The following is a 14,045-nucleotide window of genomic DNA, read 5'->3' on the forward strand; positions in this document are numbered from 1 at the left end:
CTGACCTTGGAGGGTCTCCTGGGGCAGTGGGGGGGGGCAGCTGTAGCTCTCTCTGGGGTCATAAAAGCTGGTGGCGGAAATCTCAGGCAGTGTTCACCCACCCGAACTCCTGTTGCAGGCAGACATCCTCCTTGGGCACTTAGCACCCTGGGTGTGGTTTAAATTGCTTTTCTTTTTTTATGCAGACCTTGTGATCTGCTGTCATTTTTATATATTGTTGCTGGACTTAGTTTTCTATTTTTAGAAAAGACTTTCACATCTATAGTCATGAGAAAGATTGGCCTTAATTTTCCTTTCTTGTACAATCTTTTTTAAGCTTCAGTATTAAGATTATGCTAATCTCATAAAAATGGGTTGAGGAATGTTCTTTTTTTATTTAATGGAAGAATTTGTGTATAATTGGCATTATGTTTTCTTTAAATGTTTAGTAGAAATTATTGATGAGGGACTTCCCTGGAGGTCCAATGGTTAGGACTCTGCTCTTCCACTGCAGGGGCTCGGGTTTGATTCCTGGTCGGGGAACTAAGATCCCGCATGCTGCGTGGTGTGGCCAAAAAAAAAAAAAAAAAAAAAAGATCAGTATTTATTGAGTTCTTACTATATGCCAGGCACTGTTCTATATATATTGTCTCATGTAATGCTCCTAACGACCCTATGAGGGAGCTTCTACTGCTGCTGCTGCTGCTGTGAGTACAGTGATAATCATTATACAGGCGAGTAATAATAAGGCGTGTCTTTAGTGAAGATAAACCAGAATATCTAAATAAATAACCAAACAATCTGTGCTGGTAGTAAACTGAGCCCAGACTAAATCAACTTTCCATTTTTTTGTTTTCTGTTTTTCCTATCACTATTAACCAAGGCTATGGGTATAGGTAACTGTAGTTTATAGTGAGCAGTTTTTCATAATCTTTTTTTTTTCTGGCTTAAATCACTTTTTTAAAAAATTGGAGTATAATTGCTTTACAACGTTGTGTTAGTGTCTCCTGTACAATGAAGTGAATCAGCTATACGTATACCTATATCCCCTCCCTCTCGGACCTCCCTCCCCATCCCACCCATCTAGGTTGTCACAGAGCACCGGAGCAGAGCTTCCTCTGCCTTACAGCGTGTTCTCACTAGCTACCTATTTTACGCCTGGTAGTGTATGTATGTCAATCCTCATCGCCCAGTTCGTCCCACCCTCCCCTTCCCAGCCCTGTGTCAGAGTGAAGTAAGCCAGAAAGAGATTTTCATAATCTTACGGACGAGCACTGCACCCCCGTCACCACACCCCGGCCCCCAACTCTCTCTCCAGCTCTCCCGCATAGAAGGCACTTTATGATCTCAAGGGGAAAGATGTGATCCAAAGGGCAGGATGAGATCTTGCAAGTTGATACCTAATAGGATGTATCTTGTCTCTTTTGGTTCTCATGTTAAGTTTTATTATGCTTATTTTACATATGCAGAAATAGAGTCTCCAGGAGGGAAGTGAATCGCCTAAGGATAAATTGCTAGGGAGGGCACGGTCTGAATCAGGAGCTTATACCTTGCAGAGATATTTATAGTTATGGTAGGTTCCTCAGAGCCCGCTGAAAGGGACATGAGATGTGATGTCTCAGGAAAGAACGTTATGGAGGCGCTCCAGGTTGCTGGTCAGGTGAGGACACCTCAGACATCTTCCTGGCTTCCAGCCGGGTAGGACCACCTCCATGGAGGTAGCTGGTTGGGCGCGGTCCCCTTGTGCCAGGAGGGCGGGAAGAATTTCCAGTCAGCAGAGCACTACGTGGTACCGTCCATTCACAGCTCCAGGTCTGGCTCCCATGTCCCTCATCTGAGCCGTTCCTTCCCCCCCGCACCCCCAGTCCAGCTTCAGTCCTCTCCCTAGATTCACTGCTCCTCTTCCCTTCTCTACCAGAGATCGTTTTTCTCTGTATCATCTCCATTCTTCAACTTTCTTTCCTTCCCGAGCCCCGTCTCTCCTATAGTTGTCAGCAGACAATATCTTACAAGCCCTCAAGTTGCTGGAAGTCAAAATCCTGAGTGACGAGATGGCATCTCCATTATGCCAGAAGGTGACAGCCATCGATGGTGACGAGCTCGTGCCTCTGGGTTGGGAGCTGTGGGGGAAGAAAGGACCCCAGCCCTGGAGTTCCTCTCCGGTGGATGATGACGTCTGATAGCTAGGTGAGACCTGGGATATGAGTATCTCAAGTTTCTAAACAGTTTGCTAGAGCTCGTGTCTTGTACCCGGAGCATCTCTCAGGAGCTGTGATGTAGGCAGAGTTGAAGATACAGGAATGAAGTGAAGGGGTGAGGCGGGAGGAATGAGATGGAAAGCGGGGAAGGATTTGGGGTGTTGGCCCTCAGAGTTTACCTGGTCCTCAGACTGTGTCCAAACCCTCCTCCTGGGATGTTTTAGGCAGTCACCTTCGTCACCTTTGTTGTTGCAACTCAACGAATTGTCTCGATCTATTTACGAATCCACCCACCTGTCTGCTAGTGCACCTTTAGACTAAACATTCATGACATCCACCTGCCTATCCACATGCTTTTGTACTTGCTTTTCTGACACTGGGTTAATCTGGTGCCTTGTTTTCTTGGTTAACTGCCTACCTAGGAGGTGTCTTTCTTCCAGTTTCCCGGCCTTCCTTGGCATGCCTGACTTCTGATCAAGACCCCTGATCTACCAGGGACTTTCCAAAGTGGCTTCTACAACCTACCCACCTTCCTGAAGGTTCACTTACTGCTGCAGGGGAAGCTCTGTGCCCTGGAAACCCTAATCCCCGCTCCCACCCCAGCACACAGTGCAGTGACTTTGCACACTTCTTGTCTGCCTGTCCTCTTGCACGCTCTAGGGGGCTCTTGCCCACCATCATTTGAAGGTATATGTTGGATGGGGTGGTAGGATGAGGTAGGTGAATTCTTGCCCTCTGGATAGAAGAGAATCACTTATTGACCAAAGCTGGTTCTCAGAAGCTGGGGGGTTCATCTTGGGGATTAGCCTTGGAATAGTCAGTCTTTCTTTTTACAGAAGCCAGAGGGAGACTTGGAGGGGATGTGTACTTCAGTCCTAATGGCGCTGGGGTCCCAGTCTCCAGGAATGTCATTGTCAAGCTGTGGGACAGATTGCATCTGCACGACCTGCCCTCAAGGAGCCTCCTGGTCGCCGTGGGGAAACAGCCTCGGCCAGGGTTAGTGGGAGAAGAGGACGGGGCAGCAGGGGGCGCTGTGTGGACTCTGGACTAGCTTCATCCTCCCAGCTCTCACTGGACATCTCCACTAAGTTCAGTCGTCGGCGTGTTTGGGGGAGGGGGGCAAGCCAGGATCCCTGTGGGCTGATGGGAACCCAGGAGACCAGGAATGGCTCAGTAGGGCATATTAGGGCATGGGAGACTGTGAGGCTGGGGAGAAGACTTGGAAGCAGAGATGGAGAGAGAAGGCGGAATAGAAGCCCCCCCATTCAAGAGTGGTGGGGAGGGCTTCCCTGGTGGCGCAGTGGTTGAGAGTCCGCTTGCCGCTGCAGGGGACATGGGTTCGTGCCCCGGTCCGGGAAGATCCCACATGCCGCGGAGCGGCTGGGCCCGTGAGCCATGGCCGCTGAGCCTGCGCGTCCGGAGCCTGTGCTCCGCAACGGGAGGGGCCGCAACAGTGAGAGGCCCGCGTACCGAAAAACAAAAACAAAAACAAAAAACTGGCTAATCAAATTCTAACAATGTAGTGTGGAGTTTATAACATGTAGAAATAAAATGTATGACAAAAATAGTACATGGTGTAGTGTAAGTACACTTTTACTTGCTGTACATAAAGTCTTATAATATTGCAGTTGCCTGGGATAAGTTAAAGATGTTTTCCTAATAATGTGTGTTGGCGTGGCTCTCTTTGGGTTCATCATATTGGGGAGTCTCTGGGCCTCCTGTACCTGGATGTCCGTTTCCTTCCCTAGGTTAGGAACGTCTTCAGCCTTTATTTCTTCAGCTAACATTTCTGCTCTTTCTCTCTCTCCTCCATCTGCGACCCCAATAGTGTGAGTCTTATTCCACTTAGAGGTCCCTTATGTTGTCTTCGTTTTTTTAAATTCTTTTTTCTCTTTGCTGCTCTGTCTAGGTGAGTTCCATGGCTTTATCCTCCAGCTTGCGGAGCCGTTCTACTTCATCCAGTCTGCTGTGAACCCCTCTCGTGTATTTTGCAGTTCAGTTATTGTATGCTTCAGCTCTGTGATTCCTGTTTGGTACTTTCTTATGTTTTCTATCTCTGTTGACGTTCTCACTGTGTTCAATCATTCCTCTGAGTTTGGTGAGTCTCTTTATGACCATTACTTTGAATTCTTCATTAGATAGATTGCTCACCTCTGTATCACTAAGGGCGTTTTCTGAGGTTTTGTCTTGTTCTTTGGTTTGGAACATATCTCTGTTTCCTCATTTTGCTTGATTCTCTGTGTTTGTTTCTATGTATTGGGGGTTGCAGCTACCTCTCTGTCTTAAAGGAGTGGACTTGTGTATGTGATGACCCTTTTTGTTCAACTCAGCCCTCTCTCTTTGTTGTCTCTCGAACCTTTGTGATTATGCAAACCGCCTGATTTATTATAAGCCCCTATTGTTGATGGTGTGCCAAGATCTGTCCGTAATCCGAGGGGAATCTCACTTAGCACCTTGTTTCAGGCTTCTTGGATGCCAGGAGATCTAGAGGTGTTCCTTAGGCGACAGTTGCAAAAATAGTATATAAGCTCCTTTCCAGGAGGTCTTGTTGAGCTGTAGCAAGGCCAAGGGATTGTGTAAGGATGGCGTCTCCCTGCTTACGTTCCCTGGGATTGACTCCTTAGCCTCTAGATGTGTGAGAAATATGAAGCCTGTCCCTCAGGCTAAGCTCCAGGCTAAGTAAATCTTTTTTTCACAGGAAGACTTTTTCACAGGAAGACTGGGCTTGTGTTTTAGTCTGCTGTCTGTGCAGTGCCCTGGGAGTGGAGGCCTGGCATGAGCTGTCTTTCTAACTGTTACACGCCCATGAAGTTCAGGAATGCCAGCCCTCTTGGGCACCAAGCCAGGTGATCAAAGGACCTCCCCTGTGTGGATTGCACATGCCCACTGGCTTTAGCAAGGTAGCTGCAGGGTGCAACGGGTGAGGCACACTCATTGGCTTCAGCAAGGCAGCAGGAAGATGACTTCTGCAGGTGCCCGGGGGCTTCAGCAAGGCAGCAGGAGAGCACCTTGCCTGTGTGCCTGTGTTCACCAGCCCCAGCCGGGGGCAGGGTAGTGCTGCCACCATCTGCACTGTCCAGCTTCAGCAAGGCAGCAGGATAGGGCTGCAAACACTCACCCTGCCACCCCCCGCATCTCAGAAAGGTGGGGGAGGGAGTGGTGTCCGAGCTCACACGCCTGGGCCAGCAGGTAGGTTGAGGGTGCAGTAATGGCTCTGTTTTCAGGGAGCATTTTGACTGTCCCTCCAGCCAGTGTTTGTAGATTAGCAAATGAATCTCCTTCATACATGGTCTAGGTGCTTTTTAAACTGTCTTTTTTGCTGGGTTTTGGGACAAGGGAGGACCTTTAGGAGGGGTATCTTAGTTTCCAACAGCACTTTGGGTCCTTTGGACATTGGCCTTGTTGGTTTTCTAAGCCAGACGTTTTGGGGGCTCTTCTCTCTGGTGCAGATCCCAGAGGTTGTGGTGCCTGATGTGGGGAACCAACCCCTCGCTCCTTCAGGAGAAGCACCTCTCTGGTGAGATCCCTCTCCATTGTGTGTCCCTGTGTCAGGAATGGGTTTTTTTGTGGGACTGTGTCTCTGCCTCTCCTACCTGTCTCAATGTGGCCTTTTTAAGCCTTTGTTGTGGAGAGCAGTTCATCTAGTTTTCACAGGGAAATGATCCATGTGTAGCTGTAGGTTTGGTGTGTCTGTGGGAGGAAATGAGTTCAGGATCCACCTATGCCATCATCTTGGACTCTCACGTTAAAGATATTTACTATCTTTAGCAACCTACAGCAGCCACTAAAATAACAAAGAGTTATAGCTAACAAGCCAACAAAGGCTATAACAGAATTATAAAAAATACCCAATGAATTCAAAAGAAGGCAGAAAGAGAAGGAAAGGGGAACAAAGAATTGGTACCAATAGAAAACAAATAGCAAGATGATAGATTTAAGCCTAACCATACATAATCACATTAGATGTAAATGGTTTAAATACCACAATTAAAAACCAGAGATTGTCAGATGGATAAAAAAGCAAGGGGCTTCCCTGGTGACTCAGTGGTTGAGAGTCCGCCTGCTGATGCAGGGGACACAGGTTCGTGCCCCGGTCCGGGAAGATCCCACATGCCGCAGAGTGGCTGGGCCTGTGAGCCATGGCCGCTGAGCCTGCACGTCCGGAGCCTGTGCTCCACAATGGGAGAGGCCACAACAGTGAGAGGCCCGCATATCACAAAAAAAAAAAAAAAGCAAGACCCACCTATATACTACCTACAGAAAATACACTTCAAAGATAAAGATACAAATAGGTTACAAATAAAAAGGTTAAAAAAAAAAAGATATACCATGTTAACCCTTTCAACAAAATGGCTGTTTTGGCTATATTAATATCAGACAAAGTAGATTTCAGAGCAAAGAATATCATCAAGTATAAAGAATGTTATTTTATAATGGTAAAGTGGTCAATGCATTAAGAGCACATGACAATGTTTATGTACCTAATAACAGAGCTTCAAAATATATAAAGCAAAAATCAATAGAACTATAAGGAGAAAGAGACAAATCCATAATTACAATCAGAGATTTCAGCGCCCCTCTTTCAATTATTGATAGAACAAGTAGATGATTAGTAAGTAAAAGTACATGATCAGTAAGAGTTGAACATATCAAACAACTTGACATAACAGGCATACAAATCAGAAAAGAAGTATAACTATTGTCTTTATTCACAGGCAACGTGATCATCTGTGTAAAATATGAAATACTTAGGAACAAATCTGAAGAGAAGATAGGAGACACATGTACATTGGTGACTACCAATCATTGCTGAGATAAAGAAGACCTAAATAAAAAAAAAAAAAAAAAAAAGAAGACCTAAATAAATGGAAATACATGTAGTATTCATGGATCTGAAGATTCAATATGGATAAGATATCAGTTCTTCCCAAGTTGATCTATACATTCAATGCAATCCTAATCAAAATTCCAGCAGGATTTTTTTTAAATATAGGAATTAACAAGCTGATTCTAGAATTCATATGGAAATGGAAATGCAAAAGACCCAACATACCCAAAACAGTTTAGAAAAAGAAGAAAGACATGAAACCACAACAATGAAGACAGTGTGATATTGGCATCGAGAAAGACAAATGGATCGATGGAACTGAATAGAGAATCCAGAGATAGATGGAGCTACACATGTACTGTCAACTGATCTTTGGCAAAGGTGAAAAGACAGTTCTTTGGAGAAAGGTTAGTCTCTTTCAACAAATGGTGCTGGACCATTTGGATGTCTACACATGGAAGGATGCACTTCAATCCACACCTCGCACCATGTACAAAAATTAACTCAAAATGAATCATACTTAAATGTAAACCCTAAAACTATCAAAGTTCTACTAGTGGCAGGGCAGGAATAAAGACGCAGACGTAGAGAATGGCCCTGAGGACACCGGGAGGGGGAAGGGGAAGCTGGGACGAAGTGAGAGAGTGGCATGGACATAATACGCTACCAAATGTAAAATGGATGGCTAGTGGGAAGCTGCTGCATAGCACAGGGAGATCAGCTTTGTGATGACCTAGAAGAGTGGGATAGGGAGGGTGGGAGGGAGGCTCAAGAGGGAGGGGATATGGGGATATATGTATATATATATATATTTATATGCACAATTATTATCCTGATCCAGGAGGATCTCAAACCAGTGAGCAGGAAGGCTGAGTGTTTGCGCTGGGAGGGCTTTCCCAAGACCTTGAGGTCATATAAAATGGAGAGGGAGAGGGGGCTGGGTATGAGGAGAGGGGTAAGGCACCCTTACAAAGCCAGCTGTGGCCTCAGACCGCTGCCCATCCATTACATTCAGGCTCTTCAAAGCCTGAGATCGGTTTGCAAAGCAGACAGGTGGCTTCTACCTATTTTCAGAGCCTTTTCTGTGAGCAGCACTGTGGTGTCCTGTGGAGACATGGCGCTCTCTCTGAAAGATACTAACTCTGCCCTCTGAGAATGCAGTTTGCTTGGGGAGTGAGGACCCCGAATAGCACATCTGGAGTGGAGTCTGAGAAAACATATTTTTATAATTTTTTAAAAACAATTCATTTTATTTATTTATTTTTGGCCTCATTGGGTCTTCATTGCTGTGCGCCGGCTTCCTCTAGTTGCGGCGAGTGGGGGCTACTCTTCGTGGCAGTGTTCGGGCTTCTGACTGCAGTGGCTTCTCTTGTTGCGGAGCACGGGCTCTAGGCATGCGGGCTCAGTAGTTGTGGCACATGGGCTAAGTAGTTGTGACTCGCAGGCTCTGGAGCGCAGGCTCAGTAGTTGTGGCACACGGGCTCAGTAGTTGTGGCTCGCGGGCTCTAGAGCGCAGGCTCAGTAGTTGTGGCACGTGGGCTTAGTTGCTCCGTGGCATGTGGGATCTTCCCGGACCAGGGCTCAAACCCATGTCCCCTGCAACGGCAGGCGGATTCTTAATCACTGCACCACCAGGGTAGCCAAGGAGACAGTTTTGATCTTAGCAGATACAGTGTTTCCTGTCCTTTATCTCCCTAGGGGATTGTTGGCTGTCAGCATATACATTTGTCAATAAAACTTAGTTTCTCATCCTAAGACAAACGGCTTCCATCCTAATTTCTGGGGACTGGGGATAAACCCAGGTGACAGGAACAACTCTGGAAGCGTGTCCTTCGACCTTCAGGTAGTTTCATGTGACAACAGGGAGGACTCGGTGGGGGAGGGGCGGGAGGGGGCAGACCCACGGCACCTGGCATTCAGTCTTTCTTTTCTGTGTCCTCAAGTCGGGTGAGACCCGTGGGCCTGATGCGCTTGCCTGCGTCTGTTGAGATTGCAGGTCAGAGCTGTGGACTGTACACGGTGCAGCAGCAGAAACTCCAGCCCTACCGCTCCCTCAGGGAAGTAGGGGACATGCTGTTGGGATAACCTGGGGTCCATTCTAATTTAGTTTCAGAAAAACATTCTAAAACTTGGGTCTGAATCCTTGCTGCACATAATGTTTCCCACGATCTGGTTCTTTCGTGCTACATGAAAGTGCCTTGCTTCCCTTCCCTGTGGCTGGTTTCTCATCTACCAGATGGCCTTTATGATAACTTCTGTGGTATTGCTGTCCCCCAACACCCATTCTCCCCCCCTCCTATTTTATTTATTTATCTTTTGGCCACATGACGAGGGGTCGAACCCTTGCCCCCTGCAATGGAAGCGCAGAGCCCTAACCACTGCACCTCCAGGGAAGTCCCAGCCCCTCTTACTTTTTTTAACTGTGCATTTGGATGCCTAGGGTAAAGACAATGTTTCCCATCCTCCCCGCCGCTGGCGTGGCCACCAACCATGTTTGGACCAAGTGGGCGTAAGGGAAGGTGGCCTGTCTGACTTTCTGAGAAGTGCTCTAGTAGGACAGGTGCACCCACTTTGTCCTGCCTGGCTTCCTGGTGGCTAGAATGTGGACATGGTGCTGGAACTAAGCAGGTCCTGGACTGTCAGGAGGAAGTGGCATATTGATGACGGCTGAGCAAAAAGATGGAAAGAACCCAGGTCAGTTATGATAGCAGAGCTGCTCACCAACTTGGATAACCTACCTTCAGACTCTGTCTGTTGGGGAAAGGGGGGTAGAAGTAAAATTTCATCTATTTTAACCAATGTTATTTGAGTTTTCTGACACAGGCAAACCCAAACCTGATGGATTTACTTAGTCTTTCAACATTGCTGCAGGATAAAAGAGATAATGAACATAAAAGTGCTGAGCAGGGACTTCCCTGGTGGAGCAGTAGTTAATAATCCACCTGCCAATGCAAGGGTCACGGGTTCAAGCCCTGGTCCAGGAAGATCCCACATGCCGCGGAGCAACTAAGCCTGTGCGCCACAACCACTGAGCCTGCGCTCTAGAGCACCCAAGCCACAACTACTGAGGCCGCGTGCCACAACTACTGAAGCCCACGTGCCTAGAGCCTGTGCTCCGCAACAAGAGAAGCCACCGCAATGAGAAGCCTGTACACCACAACGATGACTTGCCCCCACTCGCCACAACTAAAGAAAGCCTGCACGCAGCTACGAAGACCCAATGCAGCCAAAAATAAATATAAATAAATAAATATTTAAAAAAATTTTTAATTGTAAAATTCAGACAACATACAATTTACCATATTAGCCATTTTTAAGTGTACAGTTGAGTAGCATTAAGTACATTCGTGTAGTTGTGGAAACAACCTCCAGGACTCTCTTCCTTTTACAAAACTAAAACTCTATACCCATCAAAAAACAGCTGCCGGGCTTCTCTGGTGGCGCAGTGGTTGAGAATCTGCCTGCCAATGCCTGCCAATGCAGGGGACACAGGTTCGAGGAAGATCCCACATGCCGCGGAGCAACTAGGCCCGTGAGCCACAACTACTGAGCCTGCGCGTCTGGAGCCTGTGCTCCGCAACAAGAAAGGCCACGATAGTGAGAGGCCCGCGCACCGTGATGAAGAGTGGCCCCCGCTTGCCGCAACTAGAGAAAGCCCTCGCACAGAAACGAAGACCCAACACAGCCAAAAATAAAAAAATAAATAAATTAATTAATTTAAAAAAATAAATTAAAAAAACAAAAACAGCTCCCAATTTCCCCCTTGAATCAGGCCCTGGCAACCACCATTCTACTTTCTGTCTATGAATCTGACTAAGTAACTCATATAATTGGAATCATACTGTGACAGGCTTATTTCACTTAACATAATGTGATGGTTATTTTTATGGTGCCCAAATATTTGGTCAAACATTAATCAGGATGTTTCTGTGAAGGTGTTTTTTAGATGAGGTTGACATTTACACCAGTGGACTTTGAGTAGAGCAGGTTACTCTCCGTAATGTGGGTGAGCCTCTTCTAATCAGGTGAAGGCCTTAATAGAACAAAGACTGATATCCCCAGGGCAAGAAGAGATTCTGCCAGTAGATAACCTTGTACTTGAACCGCCGTTGTTCTCTGAGTCTCCAGGGTGCCAGCTCTGGTGCCAGTCTCCTTCAGATTTTGGACTTACCAAGCTTCCATAATTGTATGAGCCAATTCCTTAAAATAAATATCTCTATAGATACATCCTGTTGGTTCTGTTTCTTTGGAGAACCCTGACTAATACATATAATGCCTTCAAGGTTCATCTGTGTTGTAGCATGTGTCAGAATCTCCCTCTATTTTAAGGCTGAATAATATTCCACCTCAGGGAGATACCACACTTTGTTTACCCATTCATTTGTTGATGGATGCTTGGGTGGTTTCCACCTTCTGGCTACTGCAAATAATGTGGCTATGGACATGGGTGTACAAATATCTGTTTGAGTCCCTGGTTTGACTTCTTTTGGGTATATACCTGGAAGTAGAATTGCTGGATATGGTAATTCTATTTTTAATTTTTTGAGGAACCTCCATACTGTTTCCATAGTGGCTGCACCAATTTACTTTGCCACCAGCAGTGCACAAGAGTTTCCTTTTCTCCACAGACTTGCCAACACTTGTTGTTTTCTGTTTTTTTAATAGCATCCATCCTAATGGGTGTGAAGTGGTTTCTCACTGTGGTTTTGAGTTGCATTTCCCTAATGATTAATGATGTTGAGCATCTTTTCATGTGCTTGTTGACCATTTGTATATCTTTCCTGGAGAAATACCTATTCAGGTCTTTTGCCCATTTTTAAATTGGGTTGTCTTCTTTTTTGTTGATCGGTTGTAGAAGTACTTTATATATACTAGATATTAGCCTTTTGTCAGATACATGATTTGCAAATATTTTCTCCTATTCTGTAGATTGTCTTTTCACTCCGTTGATTGTGTCTCTTGATGCCCAGAAGTTTTAAATTTTGTTGTAGTCCAACTTATTTTTACTTTTGCTGCCTTTGCGTTTGGTATCATCCAAGAAATCATTGCCAAATCCAATGTCATGGAGTTTTTCCCTTATTTTTCCTTCTAAGACTTTTATAGTTTAGCTGTTAAGTTTAAATCATTTTGAGTTAATTTTTATGTGTGGTGTATGGTAAGGGTCCAACTTCATTCTTTTGCATGTGGATGCTGCCTGGTTCTTTTTCTTTTTTTAACTATTCTTTCCTTCAGAAATGCTACTACTTACTATAGCTTTAGGGGTGATGAAATCCATATATCCAGCTCCTACTTCTGTCTGAACTCTAGTCCCCCATTTTCAAACACCACTGAATACCTCATCGAGACAGTGAAAGTGGGGCACTTGAAAATTAAGTTTGACAAATTAGTTCAACCTATTATGTGAGGAAACAGACTGTATCCCACACCCACTAGAATGTGGCTTAATGAGCAAAGTTAATCTAACTAGATATATACTGAACATAGTTATCAAAGAAACTAGGATTCAGAGAAACAAGTATGATTAGGGTGCATCTGGCACTATTCCAGGGAGAGGCACATGGGGTCTGAGGATGGGAGCAAGCTGGTCTCTAGAAAAGTGTTTTCTCTTATAGGACAGGCACAGTTCATGGGACTTGCCCAGTGCATAGGTAATGCATCTCACTCAAATTCGTATGTTTTCCTTTTTTTGACTTAATGGTCACCAAGCAATCTTGCAGTTCACATTGGCTTCCCAAATAGGAAGAGAAAAATTAGCTTACGCTCACCGGAAATGACTCCTTTATAAATAAATCCTTTATAAATGAATTAGTGTGAATGTAAATTTTGTGATCCTGCATTTGTAATGAGCCTGATACTTTCTGAGCTTACTAAGATAATTCAGCTTCGGGACTGATGCTCAGTTAATATTTATTGAATGAATGAATGCCAAGGCCAGGCTATACCCTGGAATAAGATGCCTTTGAGAGGTCCTGGTCCTGCCTGTACATGGATGACCCCCTCCCTCCCCCCCGACACAAACAAACACACTGCGGTGTGCCCCATCAAATTGCATAACTTTAAATATCTCAGAAACTGAATATTCGTGCTCCGTCTCGAAATATCACTCCTGGCCTCCTTATTTCTGCTCTTCCAATTGCCAAAGGCCAAAATGTAAAAGTTTACACAGTTAGTCAGGACCCAACTTTACTTTTATTTTATTAGATTTTATTTATTTATTGTTAGGTTTATATCACAACTATTTCTAAAGGGGATCTAAGGAAATATAATAAAAGCATAGAGACACTAAAATTAAACCCAATCAATATTAGTAACAGTTTGGGGGGGAGGGATAAATTAGGAGACTGGGATGAACATAAACACTACTATATATAAAACAGATCATCAACGAGGACCTACTGTATAGCACAGGGAACCCTACTTCATACTCTGTAGTAACCTAAATGGGAAAAGAATCTGAAAAAGAATAGATATATGTATATGTATAACTGAATCGCTTTGCTGTACCCCTGAAACTAACACATTGTAAATCAACTATACTCCAATATAAAGTAAAAATCAAACAAACCAAAATATTAGTAATAGCTCACTTTCGTTGAGCTTTTATAATGTGGCATGCATGGGGCTGAGCCCTTTATGTTACCCAGATGATCTCGTTTCTTTCACAAGAGTCCTATAAGGTGGGTCCTGTTATTATCTCCATTTCCTAAGTGAGAAAACTGAGGCTCAGAGAGTTAAAACAACCTGACGAGGCCACCCAGCTGGTTAATGGTGGAGTCGGGATCTGAATCCAGGTGGTCTGATTTTACTAGGGCCTGTACTTAGAATTAGCAAGAAGCAATGAGAACGGAAAAAAAGAAAGTATCAAAAAATGCTTTCCACTGAAATGCTAAAACAGTGCACAACATGTAGCTGAGATTACTAGCAGCGAAGGCAAAGAGGAATACATAATGAGTTTAAAGAGCTCTCACGGCCAAGTTATAGAAAGCATATTCGTACATAAGTAGAAAAACTTTTCTCCCTGGCCTTGAGTTCTGAGAGGA

Source organism: Stenella coeruleoalba, assembly GCF_951394435.1.
Source record: "Stenella coeruleoalba genome assembly, chromosome: 11".
In the NCBI taxonomy this organism is placed as follows: Eukaryota; Metazoa; Chordata; class Mammalia; order Artiodactyla; family Delphinidae; genus Stenella; species Stenella coeruleoalba.